Below are 8,336 nucleotides of genomic sequence, written 5' to 3' on the forward strand. Positions count from 1 at the left end.
TAAATTTACAGTGTGCTTCCGACTGCTCGAGATGGAAATGTTATTTCAGAAGGCTTTAAATGCACGAAATGTAAGAACATGTTTTAAAATATGTAAAGTGAGTTTAACAATACATAGATGTAATCTCTGTCAAGGGTGACTTGTCATATGAAAGGAAACAGTCCACAGTAAATATGAGAGGCTACAATGAAGAGCGGTTGTATATCCACGATGGCACCAGGTGTCCACGAAACGGCTAGCAGATGCTGTCATACAAGTGGCATGGCCGTTTGATATCAATAAACTGAAATTCTTCTTGATTTAGGTTGATTAGATATTTCTGCGAACGATAGAATTGATATTTTAGTGTTAAACCCTTTGATATTCTTGCTTAACAAAACAGTCTATCAACCAACCTGAATGATTGCCTTGTACGATTAAGCAAGTGTGTGAAAACTTTCACGTTTCATCACAGTTTGCAAAAAGTTCATTTACATGACGATATGAGAACTAGCTTCGATCTGAATATCGTACGTTTAGTGTACAACAATGGCAATCTTATTTCCAAGATACAAACATGCTGTAAACAAAGTATATAGCATAAACTTTACATTCATCAAAACCCGACAACACACAACGTATGCTGTGAGTACTATGCATCTATGACAAGTATCGTATCACCTATGATTTAGCCACAACCAAAAACGTAAGATGTCATCGCTGAAAATCCGTCGACCCTAGCACCTATAAAAAATGTATTTTATCATCTCAGTAAATCCGTTGGTACAAGTACCTACAAACAACGCATGTTGTCACCACTGGACATCCTTTGCTACCTGCAACTACAAACAACGTATGTTGTCATGACTGTACATCCGTTGCTACTAGCAACTACAAACAACGTATGTTGTCATCATCGTACACCTGTTGCTACTAGCAACTACAAACAACTTATCTGTACATCCATCGCTACTTTACCATATCTAAAATACCTTTGCTCAAACAGACTACAGACAAGCAGATTGCTGCTACTAACAGTAAATCATTTTTCTATGTTCGTGCCATGTCCCTTGTCATTAGAAGCGCTATCACAAAAGCAGTGTCATTTTTACGAGGGGAGAGAAACATAATTAGCACGGTGAATTAATTTTTTAAAATTTTACTCATGAACTGACTTACACTAAAATAGGATTAATGAATATATACATATATTTCTTGGAATTGTCTTGATAGCTGTTGATATATAATAAGCTCCGACAGAATTCCTCCGTTGTTCAACCTACCTTCTGTAGAACTGGTGACCAGCTTTATGTCCGGAGGTGCTTTCCTCTTGTGCCACATATATTCAAACGCCTGGGGGGTATTCAAAGCTGTGCCACCCATGTTTATTTCTAAAAAGGTATTTACTATGTTATCACCTACTTTCTTTGCTGTTAATCATCAATGTTCAATGACCACATGCCGGTGGTGATAAGGTTTCAATAACAGCGAGCATAGTTTGTGATTAAGTGAGGTTTATTTTCGTTTCTTATCAATACATGTGTCACGTATATGTATATTTAGCGTGTTGTTAATAGTGCCTGACACCTGTAAATTGATTTATGACACTTGATTAATCCTTTGAAGTAAATATTTTGTCCCTTATTCACATAAGAACTTTTACATGAATTTCAAAATAAACCTTCGAATATAAAGTTACACTACTTGTCTACACAAAATTGCATCAGAGGTCTGTGTTGTGTCCCCTAGCTGCCAGGATCCGCTAATCACGAGTTTGAACCCAAGATTATCATTGCGCCACCTGTGAAGCGTAGTAGAATTCTCTCCTTAAACACAACCCCACACAGATATGTCTCCATGTGCGATGAATTAGTCCACATCGACATTTACTCTATACACCACCATTCGGAGTTTCTGCTGTACATTTTACTGCTGGGCGACAGAGGTTCAGTCGTCTAAGGGACACAACTGGCTGTGCAGAGATGCGGGCTAGTGTGTTATGATGGTGGGTTTGAATCCTAGATTTCTTGGTTTGTAAGTACCATGCTCCTGCTTGTGGGTTTCACCAAATGAGTAACGAATACAACGTGAAGCACTTGTCCCCCCCCCAACTTACAGCTAACTTGCCGTGATATGAATGAAATACTCTTAGGAGAAGTAACACGTCACAAAAAAACTCACTCGGTTATTCACTACGTCGTCACTTGGTTGAAACGGCGTCAAAATAGCATAGTTTTTAACCATCTAAGTAGCTTCGATTGGTGTGAGGTGAAATGGGGTTTAACGTCGCGTCCAAGATTATTGCAGTTCTATAGTGACGTACATGAACCGTGCGTGATGTGTCGTGCGTGCGTGCGTGCGTGCGTGCGTGCGTGCGTGCGTGCGTGCGTGTGTGTGTGTGTGTGTGTGTGTGTTTGTGTGTGTTTGTGTGTGTGTGTTTGTGTGTGTTTGTGCTTGTACTAGTCAGGACTGATGCCGATTTATAGTGCTAGCTCACTGAGATACCGTGCCGCAGTTTAACATGAACACCCCACTCAGACACGGTATACTGACTCCGAGCCGACCAGTCCTTGTTTTAGCCCCTTAATGCCGAGCGCCAGGCAGGGTAACAGCAAAAACAATCTTTTAACGTCTATTGGTATGACACGACCTGGGATCAAACTCCAGACCACCTGTTCTCCGAGCAGAGGCTCTACGACTAGACCACAGAGGCGGTCGTTATGGTTGAGACTACGTTAAAATGTCAAGCTTATCTTCGAGGCACAGTCTACTGTCGCTATCACGTGCTATCAGACTATCAATCTTGAGCCAAGTTGTAAAAATTGATATTTGTCAAATACCTGCTATTATTAACAGTATTTTAAAGGAAATGTTAGCAAGTCATTACAAGACTGGGAGAGAACACAATGAGCACTCCTTGACCATAAACATACATACGTTATTATTGTTATTGTGAGAATTATTCCGGTCCCCGTGCGGACGCTCTGCCATTAAACCACGGAGGCGATCAAACTCAAATTGGAGTGAGCGAATCAGTTGTATTGTTTTGTAACGAATATGTCCGCGGTATTTATCATAATTATAGATGTATACTATACATATGATTTCGAACCTGTTTTATCATATGAAGACACAAATGTAATGTAATTAAGCATCTGCATATCACCATAAAACAATTATTCATAATGAATGTTGTTTACAAATGCATGTTTTCTAAAATGAATAAATCACACTTGAATTGATTCATGTATATGTTTCCGATATACCAGAAGCATACTGAAAGAATTAATGCTGTGAGGATCTGCATATTCATGAATACTCACTCAATCCTTAATCCTGATCTTCTTATCTTGGGTTATAACTTGAAATTCAGATCTCTCCTTCTGTTATGCGTATACATTGATTTGCAAGACCAATACATTGCCATTCTTGTGGCATTAAGACACTGACCACATTTTGCTATCAACAATGATTTATTGTCTCCATCGCTGAAATGAAACATCGTGACATGGCGTTCTACCGACGTGGAACACCATAACATGGTTCCTACCAAACATCCCAGAAGTAGAACATCTTTCCGTTGTGTGTTACCAAACATCCCAGAAGTAGAACATCTTTACGTTGTGTGTTACCAAACATCACAGAAGTAGAACATCTTTCCGTTGTGTGTTACCAAACATCACAGAAGTAGAACATCTTTACGTTGTGTGTTACCAAACATCACAGAAGTAGAACATCTTTCCGTTGTGTGTTACCAAACATCACAGAAGTAGAACATCTTTCCGTTGTGTGTTACCAAACATCACAGAAGTAGAACATCTTTCGATGTGTGTTACCAAACATCACAGAAGTAGAACATCTTTACCTTATGTGTTTCCAAACAAGTGTGTGTGTGTGTGTGTGTGTGTGTGTGTGTGTGTGTGTGTGTGTGTGTGTGTGTGTGTGTGTGTGTGTGTGTGTGTGTGTGTGTGTGTGTAAAAGAGACAAAAACATATTGATTTACAGCATTTCCCATCCATGTAGTCCATTGACACTGAAGACGGGGTGTTGGGGGGGAAGGTTGGGGGTGTTAAGTTGCCACGGGCACTTAGTTTGCAAGGCTACTAAAGGCTTGCACTCATACTCTGCCTTCTACCGATTCTGTATCTATATACTGCGGTGTGATTATGCATTCTGCCATATTAAAAATAAAATAACATAACTAAATAAAAAAAAACCACTCCAATATGTTCATGTGAACCAAGAACTTCAAATGGAGGCAAAATCGGTGTTCGAAATTCCTGTCTTACCGACCACTGGGACGAAGAGGCAAGTTTTATCACAGACGGGTATGCTTATCGAGTTCACCTGCCCGCCCGTCTTTTCTAGACAAAAGTATGTTATGACCATAAAATATAAAGATTACAATATGTGAGGGAGAATTAATAATTTCTGTTGTTATTTAGATTCTATTTTATATCACTTTGGCTCCATGTTAAATGAATACCTTGAACAGGTATTTTTTTTAAAGCTGATAATTTGAAGGAATTTAATACACTATCAAAATGGAATTGCAAAAAGGTCTCCACATGGCATGATGATCTAAATATTCCCCTTTCTTACAGAATACATCTTAAAGAAAAAACAAACCCTTTAAATATACTCTTAAAAAAAAAAGAAACGCAAAGATTTGTGTGAGGTAGGAAAGTACATTTATAGGAGGAACCGTACAAGGTATTGAGCCAAATTGTTGTGGATAGAACACTTGGTGATTGTAGTCATCTCAGTTATCGGTACATAGGTAAAGTCCAAGGTGAAGGTCACCTACCATTAATAACGCGTATGTCCTCCGTTGGAATAGACAGCGGCATGACACCTCCTGCCCATAGAAGAGACGACTTCCACGTAGGTGGCACAGTTGGATGTAGCGATCTTGGGCAGGGTTGGTTACTCTTGGTCGTCCCGACCTTGGCCGATCACTTGTTGACCCATGTTGTTGGAACCGATCCCATAGCCTTGTGATGATGCCGGGCGCTACATTGAAAACCCTGGCTACAGCTGATCGGGATTCCCCTACCTGCAAGCGGCCTATGACGTTGTTTCTTTGCACTTCTGTTAATCTTGGCATGTTGTTGAACTGTCACTTTTCGATTGACGCAGATGCCAGGCAATCAAAAACTCTGCACTTTAATACCGTTCATAATGCTGCTGTTGTGATCATTTTGATACGGGAAATTTGTCACTGACCCTACAACACATTAAACCTGTTCGTTATGCACCTCTTGGTCTGCTTATGTTGCTTTTATGTCCAAAAATATCCGGATTGCGTTTCTGTTTTTAAAGAGTATATTGTTGTATATTTACATATTCAGAATCCATAATTGGCAGATTTAAAAAGGGGAGATAACCCCGAGGAAAGAGAGATATAGTGAGTGAGTGAGTTGGGTTTAACGCCGCTTTTAACAGTATTACAGTTATATCACGGCGTGGCAGCTTAATTAGGGAAGAAAGCCCCAAGTGATGCAGGTCTCAGACGTTTACCACTTCGGGGAAACCCACGAGCACGGGTATGGTGCTGACAAACCTAGAAACATAATCGGGGTGAACCGGGATTCGAACCCACAATCATAGGTTTCTGGCGTGCCCAAGGGACGCAACTCTGCACAGCGAATCGCGGCGCCTTAGACGACTGGGCCACAGGTACTGTAAGAGAGATAAAAATTATATGTAATATAATGATGTGCAAACATCAGACACACGATCGAAACCAAATTTTGATTCATTACCTCTTACCAACTTATCAAGGACTCTTTTAAAACCAATGTTTTCCATTTCTGCGGAGCTATTACATCCGTCACCTCTACAACTTCAAAGTCTATTATGTTCAAGGAACTGTGATCCATCATGGTGTATTTACAGTATTTTGCACTATAACCTGGTGAATCACATCTACCATCTCCTGTCACTTGAACTGGTGAACCTGTCATAGATCTCACAAGAGATTGCTGCTCTGCATTCCAAAAGTCATCTATAACCGGCAAAAGACAATCACTTTGTGTCTCATAAAATGAGATTTTGCCAACAAACTTTAAGTTCAATAATGAAGCATGATCAGCAACATGCTTATAGGTTTTTGACCAGTGAATAAAATACTGGATGACAGCAAAACATTACCAGTTGCTACTCTTTGAGCAATAAATGGTCGAGATTTCCAAAACAAAAATGTATGCCTCACTTCAATGGGAGAGTCAACTGGTTAACTGACTGAATTGAATCAAATTTGTATCAAAACTGCCTTGACTGTATTCAGCTACTGAAGAATCAGACTGAACATACTGCTTAACTGGTACAGACTGCATAGCTGGAGATGCAATGACGCTGACCAGGGTTTTTCGGTTTTCTTTCGGTTCCTTGCGGTAAGTATGATCAGTACACGCCATACTATCAGCAGCTGGAGAGGGGGCACCTGTGAGGTTAGGTGGATTCGTCAAGGCCCCAGTCATCTGTTTGAACAGCTATGCTCCCCTAAACAGTACAATCAGATTTTTACTTTCATATGAGGAAGCGCACATTTGATATTCTGGGGATGTGTCTGTGTTTTTATTAAAAAATAAACTGTCCCAGAAAATGCTTGAAAAACAATAAAACATGCTTCAGACAAAATACTCTTCCACAAAACATAAATTGTTGCGAGTTAAAAAAAATTTTTTTTTAAAAAAGGCTCATAATTGTAATTAAAAAATATCCAGTCTAAAAAATATCCACATGTTGTTGATGCGTTCTTCAATGACGATTAAAAGTGTTAAAATAGCTGGATATCAAACTCTTGTATCATGAAAGAAAAAAGTCTAACATTCTGCAAGTATTTACATTCTTCAACGTCTTTTAAGCTGAGTGATGATAACGAGCATGTGTTATTATCTATCTATAAACAACACACAATAACGGATTACATTACACAAGGACATGCAAATGGCCCTTGAAATAGTTTAGAATGAACAAATACTCAAAGCACAATATGGTAAGATTACATGATTCTTAAATGCAAAACATATCAGTATTTTGGCTGCACATTTCCTCAGGAACAGTCATCTACAAGAAGCATAAATACTGAAGGTATGAAAGGCATAGCTTTAGATCTTCAGCAGTAAACTGAAACTGTTTTAAAGTAGGGAAACATCAAGTATGTTAAGCTGCCCGTTGCAGACAAACCAGACATTATGTATTTAATTTTCTTCACCTTTATGTATTTTCACAATGCACTAAATATGATATTGTTAAGCTAGTGATGAGTGTTTTCCAACGGCTTTGATCAGTATTTTGGTTATACCATGGTGTCGCATCTCAATGTGGGAAAAAGGACCGAAACAATGAGGGGCCAAAAGCTTTCTTTTTTCTTGAAAAATGTGTTTTGGTGTTTAAAGCCACCCTCTGTAAAGAAACTGATTTTGACCCAGACAGACTAGTGATTGACATTGCGAGCAATGATCCATGGAATCAACCAAATCATTGAGTCTGACCAGCTAATACACATTAACCACGTTGACTAGACACATTATTTTGTGACCGAGTTGATTTTCAGGTCGCTTTGACAATATTTCTACACTGTGTAAAATGATGTACTTATAATATTGCATAGGACTTTTAAATATTAATGCCATAGAATACGAACCGATCTGAAACACTTATGCCTCCATGACCGCATCAATAATTTGAATTAATAATACTGACATGACACAATCCCACCATCAGTGTCACATCATTTGCATAAATCAACAATAATGCAGGGTGATTTGCATAGCATTGTATAAATTTTCTTATTTCGAACCATAAACATGACAAACATAATACATATGTTTTACATTATGATTATGGACACTCCAAGCGTGACACAGTGACATGTTCAAATCGCACAATATCGGCTCAGACATGATGCCAAACGCCATTGACCGTCGATTTGGCGCATACGGTGTCCCGTACGTGTATGCGTATGCATGGCCGATTCCATGGAATGACCGACGAGCGTCAGATTGGCATATTTAGTATAGTATATATTAGTATATTAGCATATTTTAGACTTTTTTCTATTAAATTAGAATTTGTGTTTTATATGAAATTTATTATGTGTTATTACTTGAGAATAGATGGTGAAAAGTAAGTTTTGGAGTGTTATATTCCTTTTATATGTTTAATCTAAAAACAAATCAAGCGATGCTTATTCTCATAAAACGATTTCAATTTAATAAAAATACCACGAGTAAAAGTTGTCTCGTTCGTGCTTTGGCACATATATGGGCTGAACTCGCAAGTCTCTACTGTCTAGCCACGCCTACAACAGGTGGTTCTAATCAGAACACAATATATAAGACGTCTTACAT

Source organism: Haliotis cracherodii, unplaced genomic scaffold (assembly GCF_022045235.1).
Source record: "Haliotis cracherodii isolate W230 unplaced genomic scaffold, xgHalCrac1.p SCAF_2, whole genome shotgun sequence".
NCBI lineage: Eukaryota > Metazoa > Mollusca > Gastropoda > Lepetellida > Haliotidae > Haliotis > Haliotis cracherodii.